Consider the following 19,528-nt stretch of genomic DNA (forward strand, 5'->3'; position numbering starts at 1 on the left):
TTTTCCATCCAAAGATATCTAGAAACTAAATTACCTCTCTCTAGAATATTTTCTCTCTCTCTAGGACAAACAGATAGAAGCAAGATGTCCTCATCTTGCAGGTGGAGTATGATCTATTTCATCATCTCCTTCTTCTTCAATCACTTCTAGTGTTACTGCCTTGGAAGTGGACGGCCGATCTGGAAACAAGTCTCTTTGACTTTCCCTATTTTGAGGCTGAGGTCTTGCATTACTTTGGTTTGAAACTGTAGGTTGGTTAGAGGGTCTACCTCTGGGATTTCCTTAATTTTGGCAGATAAAAACCTGATTACTCTAGAAGGAAGGAAGGAGCTAGAGTCTGGAATCTTGATTTCCTTGCCCTAAAAACCCTGATTACTCTAGAAGGAAGGAAGGAGCTAGAGTCTGGAATCTTGATCCCTGATTTCCTTGCCTTGAAAACCTTGATCCAAAAGGAGTTGGACAATCCATACTGCGATGTCCAACTCCCTTGTTCAAGGGTGGAACTTCTGAAGTTGAATTCCAGGGGATTGAGTTTTGGAAAAAGGACATTTCTTTCATTCTGAAACTTCCCATATGCTAGGCTTGACCCTGATATTTCTTAGGTGGTGGAAGGTTGGAATCACTTTCTGGAACTAAAAACCTTTTGAAAGGTGATGGTGCTGGCTTTGGTGGGACCTTGACATTAAAGGCCTTGGAGAAATCCTTTGCCATCCGCACTGCTTCTGCCATGGAAACTGGATTGGCGTTCTTCACCAAAATATTCAAAGGTTCATTTAGTCCCCGAATGGACCTGGCCATCAGCTGTTCTTCATTCAGCGGTGGCGAGTATTTGAGAAGGAGAGCAAACGCTTGGTGATATACTTCAATAGTTTTGCTCCCTTGGGTTAGCTCTAAGAATTCGTTCATCTTTGTTTCCAAAAAGTTGGAAGGACAGAACCTCATCCTTAGGCAAATTTTGAGATCATTACATGTCTGGGTATTTCGATCCTCCAGACGGTTTGTCTCGCAGTGGTTTCTCCATGCCACTCTAGCTGTTTCTACTATCTTCAACCTTGCAAGAGCCATTTTGCTCTTCTCATTGTACCCGGTGACACCAAAGTAGTCTTCCATTGCTTCGATCGACTTCTCCATAACCTCGCTCAAGTTTTTCCCTTCACCCTTGAAAGGCCTAGGCTGCGAACTATGAAGAGTTTTACGAACATCCAAGTCGAGCTCTTCATCACATCGAGTTGGGGGTTATCATTTCTACCACAACGACCTCGATCCATGCTCCTATCCAATATGAAAATTCTTGTTAAGTCCCTTTATTTATGTTTCAATTTTGATTTTAGATTCAACTGATTCTGGGGTTCTTTATTGGTCAGTTCCTCACAGAATCATGGGATAAAGATATTCATATAGAACTCATTATCGGATAACAATTCATTCAGAACATCTCCATTAGGAAAAAAGGGAGCTCATTTTGGGGCCTTTTACGGTTTGGAAAAATAAGCTCTCAACCAATCAACAGAGGGCCAACGTAACGTTGGAAATTCACAAAAATAAGAGAAAATAGATAAAAGAAACAATATTTTATGTAGGTACAAGCGTGCTACATTAATGTGGAGATTGGTTTTTTATTCTCACAAGATCTTTGGACATGAAGATAGAATCTAGTCTGACATTTTCTCTAACAAGGGCCTTCCCACTTCCACCTTCCTTTGAACTTTGAAATGTTGTGCTGCCTTTCCTTCGAAAGGTCTACCATTCTACACCACTGCCTCATTGTGCAACAGCCTCTTCTTTTCCAAAACTGCTCCCTTGATCCTGTTTGGCTTAGAGTAAGATGTTTCTTGTCAACTGTCTGTCTACCCACTTTCTCTTTCTTGAAACTTCACTTTGTTATCTTGTTTACATTACTTTTCTGTGGTTACAGATTCACAAGGTCTCCATGGTGAATAAAAACTATGGCCGTTCTTGTGGAAGACGCTCTGTGGGATGATAATGCTATGAAGGCAGAATTATACCACACATCCTTACCCGTCGACCTGCTTCTTCTATTTCTTCGGTAGAGAATTCAAGTACAGTCAAAATGGAAGGAACTTGGGAAAGGTTTAGTGTTTCGAAAGGAGCATGGGTGCTCATGCAACCTAGCAAAAGAAAGAGACCCCAGATAAAAAACATTTTCTTGGCATCATGGAAGGGAAGAGTACGAGATTTTAAAATCACCAGAGGGAAGATATTGGTGAAAGAAGTTTTGATTCAGCATGTGTACATGCATAAAGAACTTGTCTTGCGAGACTATCCAAATGATCTTCCACAACACAGGCCTAATTGTATACTTTTCTATTGTGGATTTGTTCTTTATGAGGTGTATGGATTTTTAAGACAAAGCTTTCTTTCTTTGCTTATTGACATTCTTGTGTTATTTTATTTCAGATTTATACCCTTCATCGTATGAGACATGGCAAAACATCAATTGTATTCTGGGATTTATAGATGTTTTGCATGGATCGATAGGAGAACAACAATACCAAGGTCGATGTGCAACAGAGCTAGCTCAATCCGGTATATTTTTTACTGATCATTTTTATCAGTTGTTGGACAATGCAAACACACATGGTGTGTTAAGAAAACAAGACCTTCCGGCATGGAATTCAGTGGATTGGCCTCTCCCACATTTTAGTGTTACAGAGGCATATAGGGCCAAGCTTTTCAAAGAAGTACAGAAAGCTCTGAGGCCCAATATTACCACAAGGATAATAAAAATTTCTTTATGCATGCCTCTCACAGTTTTTGTAGACTTGTTTAATACCTTTCCAATGAAGGTTTCAAAAACAATGTTCACAGTTAAAGCAACAAGTTTGGCATGCATGCCACAATTTTTGGATAAAGGTTGGGATAAGAAGACATGTAGTTCAGTGTTTTGTGAGGTTGTCCAACCTTCTATGCAACCGAAGTACATGGTTGCATCACAAAATTTTATTTTTTCTTTTTATTATAAGCACAGTTGAATGCTAGGTACAAAACTAGTCCCAATGGATCAAGATGAAGATTCTTTTGGTGCAGAAAATAAACTTCTTGATATTGATGTTGCTCCCTAGTCAATATCTCATTAAGACAATGTTGCTCCCTAGCTCAATTGCGCAATGACATTCTGTTTGAGACAGAAGGTTCTATTTCAAAGGACTTTTTATTTATCTACAACAATAAGAAGGTATACCATCTGACTTATCCTAGTCTCATTAAGCATTGCTATTAGTTTACTTTACCCTATTGTTTCATATTGCTTTTTTGCAGGTGCTCAAAAGAAGAGAGAGTTCAATAAAATGCAAAGACATTGAATATTTAAAAATTGAGATAACACAGACTCCATAAACAAAGGTATTATATTCAATAAAGTAAAATTCTGTACAAAAGTGTTTAATTATATATGTAAAACATATTCTTGACAACAATTTTCTATTTATCTACAGGCTGATCTAGAGGCTGCTCTACATGGTCCAAGCTCACCGTATTATCTTTATTTGGAGAATCTATTTTTTGCTGCTCCATCCTATCGTGTACAGTCTCTTGGTGCTGCTCCATTGTCTCCTCTACTGCCCCTGGAGCATTTGTTTGCTGCTGCTCCATCATCTCCTCAATAACATCAGCAGCAATAGATCCTTGTTCTTGTGGCTTCTCCTCATCACCACTAGGTCCTTGTTCCTGTGGCACCACATCAGCATCATCTGTGTCATCAAGGTGTATGACACCTTCTCGGACTTTAGAGCTCTCACCCAACTCGACAGTAGCTGGTACAATAGGTTTGAGAGAGGCATACTTCAAAAACTTCCAAATTGCATCAGCTCTGAAACTATATACATAGTTTGAACTGAAGCTATCTTCTCTCATCTGCAATGAGATATGATGATTTAGAACACTTTGTACCAATATCAAATTTTTTGAAGCTAAATGAAAATTATTTTTTCTTACAATCTCTGGCTGTCCTATCTCAAAATAGCTTGAAAGTATATATTTGGCACTAATCAGCACTCTCCAGCGCAGCTACTTGAATCATCTTGTTGTGGTGTCTGGATAGTTGGAAAGATATGTTAGAAACTGTTAATATATGAACAAAACAAAATTATTCAATAAGTTCAAAGGCATAGCATGAAATAGACATCAGTACCTCTCAATCTATTGGCTCTATTGAATCCAAAAGATTGACATTAGGAGGACAGTGATCCAATGCATCTAGAAGCCTTCTAATACAACTGCAATACATATAATTCAGTTAGTGTGCTTTTAAATCAAAATAATGAAGTTTAAAGTTAAAAATAGCACACAAACCACTTACAATTTCAGCTCTCTGTGTGTGTTTCTAAGAGAGTTGAATAAAAAGCATTGCTTCTGCTGGATGTCAATAGAAGCAAAGCTCCAGTGGTCACTGCATAAGGAAAAAAGCATTAAGAAATCAAAGGCTACAAGAGTTCTCAATCTTGAAGAAAAATCCCAAAAGAAGCAGTCACCCACATACTTGTTATGGTATGGAAGTAGCAAAATATCGACAACATCAAAATCACAGTGTCTGAACCAATTGGAAATATCCATGGGAGTTTCCTTTGGATCTCTTAACTTAAAGGAAATGGCAGGATCAATAATATGAACTGTATGCTGTACAGCATGGTTCAGCCAGCTTCTCATCATGCTACATTGGACCAAACAATAATTAGGGTAGGGTGTAAAGGAGGAGGTACAATAAGGATTGTTTTGTAAACAAATGTAAAATAAAAGACACTTACTAGAGCATTGCAAGAATGATAGTATTTGAGCAATACTCATTCTTATGAGCCAATGCTGCCAAGCATGGTTTTGTCAAGTCAAAATTATTCTCTGAAGTTTTATCTTCAATATGGACAACTATGTTAGGGCCCAGCTCTTGCAACCTTCTCTATATCTGCAGCTCTATCTGTACAGTCTCCACATCTATAGCAGATTTGGATTCTTCTATTTGCTGCTTCAGTGACTCCTCATAAGCAGCTTTCCCTCTGGTGCTCTTCGAGTGGGTTACTTCAACAACCTTCACCTTATCTACCTTCAATTTTCTTGTAGGTGGAATTAATAATATGTCTCTCATTTTTATGTCCTGCCATTCCACAGGATGGACCAGCTTGTCATACCTCCATCTCACTCTGGACAAATTGTTGAAGTCTTTGGACATCAGAGTTACCCTATGAGCATGGGCTGCTACCAGCATTGCATCTTCAAAGTATTTCTCCAAGTAATCCTCTGCCATTTCCTGTAAGGAAAGAATGACAGTCCTGTTCCACCTGAAACCAAGGTGCCAACTATCACATATTTCTCTCACTAGTCTCTGAAAAGGTGCCTTGGGGATTGTAAAGCCTATAGCTTTCTGTTGCTTCCTGATCTCCTTTAGCACACCTACAGAGTGTTTCAATCTCTTGGACTTTTGCTGGAGCAGGCTCATTGGCTTCCCCTTCCTGCCACGTGCAACTCTTCCCTTTGGAGGCACACTATATTCCTTGATACCTGCCCCAGCTGCTGCTGCTGCAAGCCCTGGCCCCTTGCCAGCCCTCCTTGTAGTTGACTTGGTTCTTGCCATCACTCTGAAAAGCTGCATACAAAGCAATAGAAAAAGATTACAGCCATGGAGAACATGGAATGATACAAGAAGGCAATGACAAGCTGCATACAAAGCAATGGAAAAAGATTACAGCCATGGAGAACATGGAATGATACAAGAAGGCAATGACAAGGTGGATAAAGCAACATTTAAAAATTTGTAACAAAACGCGATTATGATAATTTGAAATTCTTAACAGCTCACCCTCGCGTTTTCCTGCAAATACTTGAAACAACATGCTATTACATTCCTACAGTGAATTCTCTGTCTTTACAACTACAAATAATATGGATTGAGTTTATGCAAGGAGTATACAGCCTTGAATAGCCTAGAAAGACACAAAATCATAATGATAGGGGTGGATGAAGCAATAGTTTTAAATTTGCAACAAAAAGCGATTTGGGCTATTTGAGATTCCTAAAGCCTCCTCCTCACGTTTTACTGCAAATTCTTGAGGCAGCATACTGGAGCATGTCTTTAGTCATTTTAGTGTGCTTCCAACTTGGTGCAAGATGGATTGTGTCTATAGGACGCAAGAAGTGATCAAGCTCTCACTTAACAAGCCCAATTCAAAAGTCTTCCTGCTTGTCTTTGCAGTGGAAAAAGCTAAGGAATGCATATAATATTTATCATAATATCTAAGCTACATCACATCACTCGGTACCTTATCCTAATATACTATTAAACAAGAAGAAAAGGATATAGAGTGTCTTACTGACCTGGAAGCTATCTGTAGGTGTGCTGTGCTGGTGATGAGTACCCTGTGCTGGGGATGAACCTATGCTGTTGGTCAGGATGCTGATGGTGTAGAGTAGGGAGGTAGAGAGGCAAGAGAGCTGAGTTAGGAGAGATTAAACAGGAGTGAATAGATTAGTGCAAAATACAAATAAAGTAGCTAATAAATACCACACGTGTGGAATGTAGTCATTTTTTCACACGTGTGGATGGGACCCATATCTTTTGGAATTTGAAATCTGACACGTGTGAATGGCACTTTTTGCCTTGGAAATTGTGCCAATCATGATTTTATAATCAGATCCATTAACACTCTTCCCTCCCCGTCTTCCATCCCTGCCAGCACCCTCCCATCATCCTTTTCATTCCCCTCTGATCAACCAACACACTCCATCCACTCTGCAACCTGCCTGAAGACTACTACCACTGCCAGATCTCCAAGTTACCTAGGCTGTAGCTCAAGTTTGGAAGAGAGTAGGAGAATCACTAGGGCAACTCCAACAGTCTGGAAGAGGAAAAGAAAGGTCAGAGATCTATATTCTTTTCAATGTTTTTTGATATATATTTCTTCCATCTATAGAATTCTTGAATCTTACTGCCCAGGAATCTGGTATATCACCCTAGGATTTGATTGGAGATGGATATGAATAGGACCTAGAAGTTTGCAACAAAATGCGAGGAGAGTGATTTACATTTTCCAAATGGCCTAAATTGCGTTTTCCTATAAATTCTTATATTAGTTTTAGTTTTCATTTCTTCCTCTTTGTTTTGCTCTCTTTGGCCCTGGCGAATTCCTCCTCATTTACTGTCCAGAACACTGTAAGATGTTCCTAGCATTTGATTGGAGATGGATGTCAATAGAAATGGAGAATTTGCAACAAAATGCGAGGAGAGTACTTTACATTTTCCAAATGGCCCTGCATCGCGTTTTCTTGCAAATTCCGGTGTCCCTTTTGGTTTTCACTTCTTCCTCATTGTTTTGCTTTCTATGGCCATGGGGATTTCTTCCTTGATGATGAGAAAAGTTTTTGCTTTGGAACAGTTGATTCTCAGGCCCCTCCTTTCAAGAGGAAGCTGGACTTTTCTGCTGCTATACTTAGACCACAGCAATCACCAGGTGATTCATGTGTGCTCATGAAGAGAGTTGTTTGGTGATATCCTATTTTGCATATGTCAGCATATAGAATTCACGATATATAAATTTTTGTTCAGGCAAAAGCAAGAGACTGGAGCAGAAAGGTGAGTCTTCCCTTTCAAAAAAAAGGGAACCAGAAGAGGACAAATCTCTAGATTTGATCCTATTTGACTTTCTTCACAAGTGCAAGGCTCAGAGGAACTTCCACATATACCATAGTATTTTCAACAGGGAGTTCACTATGAGCTCTGTACTGGAGCATCACAGAGATTTTCTTTCAGACCATTGGGATACCTTCAAACAACTGACAGAGGCAGGAAGAATTGTGGAAGGTGAAAAGGTTTTTGTGCATATAAATCATATTGTCTCCATTGACAGGCTGAGGTACCATGTGAATAGAAGATTTGACAGCCTGCCTGAGGAATATAAATTCAGCTGTAACTTGCACACCAGAAAGTATAGAGTGCTTTAGGAAACCATGGCATTCCTTATGTACATTGTTTTCCATCAGCAATCTCTAAAAGAGCAAGGGCAGGAGGCTGAAGAAGAAGATACATCTGTAGTAGCAGAGGAAAAAGAGGATATTCCTGCAGCAAACAGATATGGCAGAGCAGGAAGAAGATATCAACCTCGAGGATGAGGGGCTGCAAGTGGCTTCTCTTGACCTTGTTTAACTGAGGACTGAAACTCTTAGGGTAGCAGAGCCAGTTGAAGATTTTGATGTTCAGAGCAGCAACTATGCAGTGCCCATGCTTCCAGGTGTCTTGATTGGTGGTAAAGATTATGTTTTCCTCCATGATATAGAGTGTATGTTCAATTTGAGGGAGGACTATGCCATTTCCCTTATTGTCCAGGCTTCAAGGCTTGACAAGGAGGTTGGCATAGAGGATGACCATTCACTACTGGCTTTGGAAACAACTTTTGATCCTGCAGAGGCCCTTACTATTTGTTTCAAAGAGGCTAAAAATTTCCAAGAGCCAGATGAAGCTGCCTTCCAGGTCACACAGGAAGCTATGAATCTCTCAGCACTTCACAAGGGAAAGCTTAAAGAAGAGGTTGGACTGGAGGGGAGAGGAATAAATCTTTGGAAAGATGAACTTCTTGTTGCTGATGAAAATGAGAAGGTATGATCTTGTTACTTCAAATCAAATACTTTATCTTGTGTTTAAATGTTTTGTAGTTGTGTATTATTGTCTCACTCCAATCTTTTGATATGTGGCAGCTACAAATTGAGGATGACACATTTCTCTAGAGAACAAGTGGAAGCAGGCCGGCTGGGTTTGGCAAAATGTAGGTACATTCCAATTTTGCACGAATGGCTATCTCTTGAATCCTAGCCCCCTTTTCTTGTAGGTACATCGTTTTATATGTTTTTGCAAAAATAGACTGTGTTGAAATATAACCAAGAAGTCCATTTTGTCCATCGCCCGCAAACCTCAGTAGTGTGGTTGGATTGACAAATGGAGGTGTAGAGTTTTTTACTAGACATTTTGGATATATGCTTCCATCGCACCATAAGTCAATATGTTGGAGCCCTTCTCTTCTCATATTTTCCCGTTGTTGAGCATTCAGCACCGTATCCTTTCGTCTTTTTTGTGCTGGAGCATATTGTTCTTCTAAGTCGATGTGAAGATGGTGTAATCGCTTCTTCTGAGATTGTGACTCACTAGTATCGGCCATTTTTTTGTGCTTCTGAGGTTGCAAAGTTTGCTTGTCAATCTCATAGTTTTTTTGTAACATGAATCGTGGAAGTGTGGCGGTATCCATATAATCATTAAGTTCAATAATGGATTCTTTATGAGAGGCCTGCACACGTCGTCAAAAGAGATGCGGAATCTTCGGGAAACAAAAAAAAACTAAGGAGATATTTAATGCAAAATCGTGTTAGTTAGACAAAAGATTATCTTATTCCTTTCTGAACTGACAGTTCGGTAGTCCTTATTGATGACAGTTCTGAGCCACGTTTTCATATTTTATTATTTTTGAGGTCTTTTAGGAGAGAAATCAATCAAAAAATAGTGAATTTCTTACAGGGCCCCAAAATGAACTCCCTTTTTTCCTAATGATTCATATCTTTAACACAATAATGGTCCATTAGACCACAATTTCCATATGAACAATCCTCCATGAGGATTTCAATTATACAGATTTTTTTATTTTTTAATTTTTTGTCATCCCTTAACTTGATCCACTGGGTCAAGTGTTAATAGTAGCAATTTGTCAGCACAATCCACTAATCTCATAGTGATTTGCTGAGGTCATTATCGTCATCCTAGTTATGAACATCATCACAGGGACTCGTCCCATTCATCCTGATTGTGGTTTTGTTCAGCTTATTACATTTCAACCAAAATCTAAGAATCATAATTTTTCAATCAGAATCCAAATCAATTCATCAGTTCTCAACCAGAATTTTAAAATCATATCAACCACATTCGAATTCATCCTCTGGATAGCATTTTTGCTTATGATTTCAAGATCTTAGATTTACTCGTATATACTGCCAGTAAAGAGCTGCAGTTCTACCCTCGGTATATACGGGTAGTCCCACAGTCCTTGGAATTATAAGGTAAATACCATCATGTCTAGGCCTCAAGCAAGTCAAGGATTCCATATAATTGCGGTACTTCCATCTGAAGACCCAATTACCAATTTATGAATTTCAGTCTGAATAACAATTTGTATGAATTTTATCACACAATTTCAACCTTTTACTACTACTTCATCAATTTTTGACATTTTTGGCTTCTCAATTGATCCACTTTAGCCAATTTTGCTCTGATACTAGCTCTATTTACCTCTCATCTCATCTCATCACCTCTATTCACATCACACCCATCCATCCATTCATTCACATCTATTTAATTCACATCCATCCATACATCCATCCATTCATTCGCATCTATCTAATTCACATCACATCCATCCATCCATTCGCATCTATCTAATTCACATCACATTCTCATCATCTCAATTCACATCACATCCATCCATTCAATCATCATCTGATTCACATCACATCTCACATCTATTCACCTCATATCTCATCACCTCTATTCACATCACATCCATCCATCCATTCATTCACATCTATCTAATTCACATCACATCCATCCATCCATTCGCATCTATCTAATTCACATCACATTCTCATCATCTCTATTCACATTACATCAATCATCATCTGATTCACATCTTTTCTCATCACATCTATTCGCCTCATATTCTCATCACTTCTATTCATAGAATTTAAACATAGAATTTAAGAGGATTCTAATTTTTGATATAAAGATTCTTTACGCATCTATTTATGCATAATTCAATTTTAAGAAAAATAACACTTTTGAAATAAAATTATTTGCTTTATGTATCTTCTTATACGTAAATTTGATTTTAATGAGAATAACACTTTTGAAATAAAAATAAATTCCTTTATGCATCTCTCTATGCATAAAATCAAAATTAATGAGAATAACTCTTTTGAAATAAAAATAAATTCCTTTATGCATCTTTCCATGCATAAAATCAAAATTAATGGAATAATAAGAAAAAATGACCATCCACGTGGCCAACAAAGCAATGACCACATGGAGGCTTGCGCAACGGGCCAACACGTGAAAGAATATGCTAGAAGCTGGCGAGGAGAAAAAAGGGAGGTTGCCGCCTCGTTGTGAGCAGGGCTCGGGTCATTCTGTAGAGACAAATGCGAAGGGAGCTGCCACCTTTGAAGCTGGTGTAGAGGTGCAAGGGTGAGCGTGGCTAGGCGCCGCAGGTGCCTGAGCGAAGAGCCGCCTAGATGGGTTGGCTGCACAGCTGAAGCCAGCAGAGGGCTGAAGGTTTTGCTGAAGAGAGAAGAGTGGTTGCTGAAGACAGAGGAGCAGCGAAGAGGAAGGGAGCACGCCTTCGGTAGCAGGAAGAGGGGTGGCTCTCTGATTTTTGGAGGGCTAGGTGCAGGTGAAGACCAGAGGGGCCGCCTAGGTTTTGTTTGGTCCGCTAGAGGAGCGGTGGCTCTGGTGTTGGCATAGCGGTGACTAGCACGTAAAGAAGCGCAGGGGCACAAGGTGGAAGAAGTGGGTTGCTATGGTGCTCGCGGCAACTGGAAGACGCCAACAGGGTCTGGTGGACGGCGTGGCTGTGGGGCTGACTGGTGCTGGACGTAGAGAAGGGGCCGCTTCAATGACGGTGGTGGCTGGCACGTGAAGCAGATGGGGGTGTTGGCGCAGGCGAAGACCAGTTAAAGGCCTTGCGGTGAGTTGTTTGGGTTGTTGTTCGACTGTGTGGCTGCGATGGCAGGTGGTGCTGATAGCATGCCAAAGACTCTTTTGAAATAAAAATAAATTCCTTTATGCATCTTTTTATGCATAAAATCAAAATTAATGAGAATAACTCTTTTGAAATAAAAATAATTTCCTTTATGCATCTTTCTATGCATAAATTCAATTTTAATGAGAATGACACTTTTGAATAAAATAAATCTTTTAGAATGCACAAACGGAAGGAAATACTCTTTTAGAATAACCTAATGATAAACTTCACAAAATTTAAGAAAATTTTACCATAACCTCCTTTGTATGGCTGACCATTTCTCAATTTTAACATTCAATTTATGACTTGAATTAATCCAATTTGAATTCTAACATCTCTAATCTACTCCATTTTTTAAAAATTAAGAGAGTAAATAATGAAAAGAGTTTATCAATCATTTAATTAAACTTCAAGAAGGGCTGAATTATAAAGAAGAGAAGGGGGTGGCCTTTTCATCAAGGCATAGTATCAGATTTTAATTCAAACATTTTCAAATCATAAAATTTAAGAAAACCATAGATTTAAAATTCACAATAAGTAAGAATTAAGCTTACAAGCTTTCCTTTGGCTTGAGGGATTGAGGATTCTAATCTTGTTTGCAGCAAGAGTGGCTACCAGTTCTTTTGGAGAGGATTTAGTAAAAAACAATTGAATTATCAAGTGAATTCAATGTATTTGACTCTATGGAGGAGTAGAGTAACAGTGCCTAAACACTATTTACCTTTTACAAAGAAGGAGGCTTCTATTTATAGGAAAAAGTGAGCCTCTAACCAAGCAAACCGATTCTACAATTTTTCAGATCAGTTTGGTCACTTTTTGACCATTTTTAGGTTAGTTTAGCTTACTTTTTGGATCTAGTTGAAACAGGAGAGAGGAGAGATGAAAATATCTCATTATTTGTGAGTTTAAAACTCATCCACACATGTGAAATAGGCACCTCCTTCATGAGGGGAATTCCCCACACTGAGGTGTCAAAAATGCATCATTTCCTCTTAATATCTCTTCTTTTTTAACTAATAAACCTTGTCCTTAGTTAACTCTTCATCTTATGTGAGTATTTACTCATTTTGGGGGATTTTCTTTTATTCTTCAATTTATCACTTCCCTACATTTGGATTAATCTTATTGGTCCATAGGAACCTTAATCCAAAATTTTTAAAAAATTTGGACCCTCAGGCTAAGGTTCTTTTTACCTATTTTCAATTTTTTCCAATTGCACAATGGAAAGTTCTTTTTGAATTTATGTTTCAGGAAAAATCATTTTAATAAGAAGGGATATTTTTCCATCCAAAGATATCTAGAAACTGAATTATCTCTCTCTAGAATATTTTCTCTCTCTAGGCTAAACAGATAGAAACAAGAGCTGTTATTATTTTAAAAAGGGGATTGATTACAGGGGGAGAAACTGGACATCTTGAGGGGCTGGGGGAGGAATCTTACATCCTACCCCACTTAAAAAATGCGAGATGTCCTCATCTCACAGGTGGAGTATGATCTCTTTTATCATTTTCTTCTTCTTCAATCACTTCCAGCGTTACTGCCTTGGAAGTGGACGGCCAATTTGGAAACAACTCTCTTTAACTTCCCCTATTCTGAGGCAGAGGTCTTGCATTACTTTGGTTTGAAACTGCGGGTTGGTTTAGAGGGTCTATCTCTGGGATTTCCCTGATTTTGGCGGATAAAAACCTGATTACTCTGGAAGGAAGGAGCTGGAGTCTGGAATCTTGATCCCTGATTTCCCTGCCCTCAAAACCTTGATCCAAAAGGAGTTGGACAATCCATACTGTGATGTCCAAATCCTTGACAATTATAGCATTTCACTCCCTTGTTCAAGGGTGGAACTTCTGAAGTTGAATTCCAGGGGATTGAGTTTTGAGAAAAGGACATTTCATCCATTCTAGAACTTCCCATATCCTGGGCTTGACCTTGATATCTCTTAGGCGGTGGAAGGTTGGAATCACCTTCTAGAACTAAAAACCTTTTGAAAGGTGATGGTACTAGCTTTGGTGGGACCTTGACATTAAAGGCCTTGGAGAATGCCTTCGCCATCTACACTGCTTTGGCCATGGAAACTGGCTTGGCGTTCTTCACCAAAGTATTCAAAGGTTTGTTCAGTCCTCGAATGAACCTGGCCATCAGCTGTTTTTCATTCAGCGATGGCGAGTATTTGAGAAGGCTTGGTGATAACCTTCAATAGTTCTTCTCCCCTAGGTTAGCTCACCATTTTAATCGAACTGAGGCTGGTCAAGACCTCGGTCGACTTCGCTACGCAAGACGTCCTCCAATGACTCTCTGTCAGCTGTTGCAACTTTATCAGATTAGGTCTCCACACGACCTCATATCACAAGATAGTCAAAATGATTCTCTAGCATTCTTGACATAAAACAGTCATTTAAAGCTAGCTCAAAAATATAGTTTCTATAACGAACTCTCGTCTTTCCACATTGCTCCACATCAAACCACGTTAATTAATTCCACAACCATTTCATAAGTATTCCTATTCTCATCCAATCACATCATTTTCATCTCATCACATCTTTCCTCAATTTATCCTCATCAGATCTCATCCACTTGCATCTACCCATATCCACATCTATCCAATCGTTCACATGTACGACTACTCACATCTATCCATACATTCATATCTATCACTTCACATCCACATATATTCATGTCTCTTTACATCACATCACATTCTTTCACATACACATCTATATCCATTCTTTCACATACATCCACATCCATTCTTTCACATACTTATTCACATCCATTCTTCTCATACACATTCACATCCATTCTTTACATACACATCCTTATCCATTCTTTCACATACACATCCTTATCCATTCTTTCACATACTCATTCACATCCATTCTTCACATACACATTCACTCACATCTTATATCTTTCATTTACATTCTGATTCACATGACATCATATCTCATCCATTCATTTACATTTATTTGATTCACATCACATCTCATCACATCTATTCACCTCACATCTCATCACCTCTATTCACATCACATCCATCCATCCATTCATTCCCATCTATCTGATTCACATCACATCTCATCACATCTCCTCACCTCACATTCTCATCATCTCTATTCACATCATATACATCCATTCATTCATTCCCATCTATCTGGTTCACATCATATCTCACATCTATTCACCTCACATCTTATCACCTCTATCCACATCACATCCCTCCATCCATTCACATCTATCTAATTCACATCACATCATCTATCTAATTCACATCACATCTCATCACATCTATTTACCTCTCATCTCATCACCTCTATTCACATCACACCCATCCATCCATTCATTCACATCTATCTAATTCACATCACATCCATCCATCCATTCGCATCTATCTAATTCACATCAAATCCATCCATCCATTTGCATCTATCTATAGCTATGGGGGTATGAATGTTCATGATAATCAACATGTGGGATTGCAAGATGATAATGGCTTCAATGCGATTGATCCTAGATTGGATGCTATCTTAGATGATGCATTGGATGATTTCGTGGTATATAATAGATCCCCATCAGCTTTGGGCTCTTCTATGCTTGATGCTAGTCAACTGTCGGTTGCAAGTGAGGATGTGCAGGTGTTATGTGAGCCAAATGATTGTGATGAGATTGATTCAGAGCTGGAGGCTATTCTTGATGATGCCTTGTTGGACTTTGTATGTGTTGATGCTTTTCCGTCATTGGATGAGAAGAATGAATGTTTGTCAGTGGGTGAGCTGGATCCAGGCAAGGTAGATTTGGATGGGATGTTATCAAGTGTGTGTTCCATGCTGTTAATGCAGTTGTTATTTGGTGTGGCCATACAATATGTGGTGCAAAGGCTTCAAACATGTCCTGAGGAAAATTTTGAAGCAAATCATTTAGAAGAGCATCTCACTTTGAATGATGAGGGTAATTATGCATATGCAGGGAATCTAAGTGAGGATAGGGCTTCATATGAGCAAAGGATATGGCACATATGCCAAAAGCGATTGGTATTTGATCCAGGTGGGAAAGCAGAACCATTCAGATGTGATTGCTAAGATATAAATATCTTGCAGGCTAAGGGGGTAGGCTAAGATGTCATGCTATGTTTCAACAAAGGATAACCCCTTGGTTTAAGACGCCTAGTTGGATGCTTGTACATATACCAATGTTGGTGTGCAAATAATGCATGGACACTGAATTCCAGGACCTGTGTGGCACATACCAGAGGATGTGCAGGTTTAGAGGGGGCGGATGTCGTGCCACGGCACGTCTATGGTGTGAAACCATGCATGTGAGGCCATTAAATGCAAATCCAGATGCATGGGATTAAGTGCCTGTGTACATATGGGATGTATGGCGTGTGGAGGGTTTTGCTTTTGAGGGCGTCGCCAGGTGTATAGGTGAAATGGTTTGGCTTTGAGCTTGTTGGCCTGTCGGGTGAGAGGTCAGATGATGGAGATAATATCCGCTGCTCGGATGTTTGGTATGTGTGGGCACTTGAAGCTTTATTGAAGTGTGTATGGAAGGAAGGGCAGAAAAAAATAACGAGGGGCTATGTTGCCTTGGGTATTTAGTGTGAAATGGAAAAACTGGTGGCTTTAATAAAATAAATGATGGAAAATATGGCCACTTATAAGATAATCACGTGGGAGATAAACACAGCGGCCAGCGCATATTTCTGGAAGCTGGCCAGCGTGATGTTCTAGAGGGTGGTGAGCTGGCGCTGCGGGAGGGGAGGACAGTGCTAAGAAAAAGAGAAAAGCGGGGGGGGGGTATCTGGTTTTTGGGGAGTACAGGGTGGAGCAAATAGGCGGGGAAGACAAGCGGGCCGCCTTAGTCGACACAACTGACAGGCTGGGGCGCAGCGGTAGACAAAAAGCCAAGGGAGGCTCTGGTGCGTGAAGGCAAGCTGCAGTTGCAAGTCGGGCTGGCGTAAGGGGCCTTCTAGGTGGTGGTCAAAGTCAGCCACAGCACGAGAGACACGAAGGAGCTTCTCTGGGTACGGAGGGCGCTGCAGCTGCTGCAGAAGTTAAGAGGCCGCCTTGTGTGTGGGAGAAGGCTGAGCTGAAGTTGCAGAGGGGGTTCATGTGTGATAAAGAGGGACGGCCGCTGGGCACGTGAAGGAAGCCGTGTGTGTGATAGGAAGAGAGGAGCAGCGCAGCTGCAGGTATACAGAGAAGAATCGCCTTGTGGGGGCATACACAGAGAAGACGCCGCCTCATAGCCAGGCACAGAAGGGAGCCGTTTAGAGGAGGGAACACTGCCAGACCAGTTTTTTTTTGAGCTATTTAAACTGGCTTCACCAGGCATCAGATTGCAGGCACGACAATGTACATAACAAAGTTGGTGTGAGCATGATTTTGCTTTTGTATGCTGTGGGACCCACATCCTTTATGTCTTTGAAGTGGAGGCTAGCTATTGGCCGCTGTGACTCTTGGGATTGTTTTCAGCAGCTAGCAACATAGTTCCAAAAGATGTCCTGGACGACCTACGTCTGGTTGGGATGAGTTGAAAGCAATCTCAAAGGAATATGATTATGACAAGGGTTTTGACATTTGTTGGCTGCACATGTGTGTGAAGCTTGGAATCTAACTCTTGGCAAATATTGTTGATGTGTCTATGATCCAAGGAATGCAAAGTGAATGCATAAGCATTGAAGGCTCAGTATTGTGAATATGATGTGATGGTTCATAAAGCTGAGGTCCTATATTATGACATGTTATGATGATGTCAGCCTTGTCTTTGATATAAACTATGGTGCCAATGCTGGCCGTGAATCTTGGATGTATATACCTATGAGATGTTTTCCTGGGGTTTGATGTGTTGAGTTTTATGAATCAAGCTATGTTAATGCCAGTTTTTGGCTTGGATCATGAGGCTTTCGTTTGCTTTGACTACCCATGTATGGTTGAGTCTTTAATTTATGATGGTTCTAGCTTTTGCTGGTGATGTCCCTTGAAGTTCAACCACTTACTCTCACAGCCAGAAGCCTCGCGCTTTCCCAGCGACACCGCCCACGTTCTTTGGTGAACCCGACGTGAAATTGCTGGGGTGAGAGTGTGGTGAAATCCCCGTGAACTATGTATGTGATGATTTCAGCATATGTATGAGGCAGAAAACCTTGATGGCCTATGATCTAGAGGGTATTCCTTAAGGGTACAGGCAGCAGAGCCTGTATGATTTGTTGGTACCATTTGACCCAGGTGGATTAGGGAAGAAGAAGTATTACAAGGGCTTATGACACTTGTTCACCTCAAGAGAAGGGGGTAACAAGGAGCTTGTATAGACTTGTAGTTCTCTCTTAGGACTGTAGAATGGGCAACAAGGGCTTGTGACACTCATCCTTCTCGACAGCTGAGGAAGGAGAGGAGCTTGCAATGACTTGATCCATTCCTGCCACTTCAAGGGCCTATGACACTCATCTATTCCAATAACCAAGGATAGAGAGGAGCTTGTAGTGACTTGAAGCTAACCCTTTGTCTCAAGGGCTTACGACACTCGAGCTTTTTGATAGCTGAGGAAGGTGAGGAGCTTGTATTGACTTGATTTCTTCCCTACAAGTTGCAAAACAGTTAGAATGCTCAAGAACTTATGAATGCCGGAAAGGTGGATACTTCTTTGTACTCTAATTGTCGGAATATCTGAAAGAAACTCTTTGAAAAACAGGGCTAAATGTATGCAATGATAATCTGAATGAATGGTTCGACATAGAGAAAGCCCAAAACATCAGAAGGATAAAAGGAATGCCACTGCAGAATGCTGTAGAATTGAGTGTATGAACATGGAGATTAAAGCTCTACTCGTTGTTCAGGAAAGCCATATATGATGGCATTATATGTACACATGGAATGCTCATTTGTAATACATGAATAAACTATGTGCCAGTTAATGGCTGCAACCAGTTAGAGTCTTTGAAAAGAAGCTCATGGTGATTTGAAGCAGTACAGGGCATCGGTGGAAGGGGAAGGCAGGCGCATGCATAACCACGTTATGGTCAATGCATTTGAGTCAGACCTTGTTGTGGGAATAGCTCTTTTGAACATGTATGGCAAGTGTGGTATGTTGGAGGATGCTCGCAGAGTATTCAAGAATATACCCCAGCGGGATGCAGTTGCATGGACAGTCATTGTTGCAGCACATGCTCAGCACGGGCATGCCAAGGATGCCCAGAGACTTTTGGACCAGATGAGGCAGGAAGGAGTGGTACCTAATGAAATCACCTTCGTTAGTATACTTAATGCATGTAGCCATTCTGGCTTGGTGGATGAGGGTCGCCAGTGGTTCAGATCCATGAAGACAACTTACGGCATCACACCGGTGGTGGATCATTACAATTGCATGATTGATCTCCTAGGGAGAGCAGGACTGATTGAAGAAGCAGAGACTCTTATTAATGAAATGCCTTATACTCCCACTTCAATAACTTGGACAACTCTGCTTGGGGCATGCAAGGACCAGTTTGATGTACCAAGAGGTGAACGTGCTGCAGAGAATGTGTATGAGCTGGCTCTGGAGAAGGCCTCACCATATGTGACACTATCAAATATCTATAGCGCAGTGTGCAGAGGCAATTGTGCAGCAAAGCTGTTTAAGCCTGAAGGGAAGTACATAGTGGGGCAGTATAAAAGAAGACAACACGACTAATGGTACATTTGCCACCCTTGCCTCCTTGGCACTTGCCCTTCTTTTTCTTCACACATATATGAAATCATGTGACACACATCAAGGGA

The 19,528-nt window shown here is 40.3% G+C and overlaps 1 pseudogene; it reads left to right on the forward strand.

Moving 5' to 3' along the window:
• The first annotated feature begins 18,788 nt into the window (after nt 1–18,788).
• On the forward strand, nt 18,789–19,442 carry LOC147611344 (pentatricopeptide repeat-containing protein At2g03880, mitochondrial pseudogene; annotated as a pseudogene).
• Nucleotides 19,443–19,528: the final 86 nt, after the last annotated feature.

Source organism: Cibotium barometz, chromosome 47, assembly GCF_041138505.1.
Source record: "Cibotium barometz isolate CiBa-2024 chromosome 47, ASM4113850v1, whole genome shotgun sequence".
Taxonomy (NCBI): domain Eukaryota; kingdom Viridiplantae; phylum Streptophyta; class Polypodiopsida; order Cyatheales; family Cibotiaceae; genus Cibotium; species Cibotium barometz.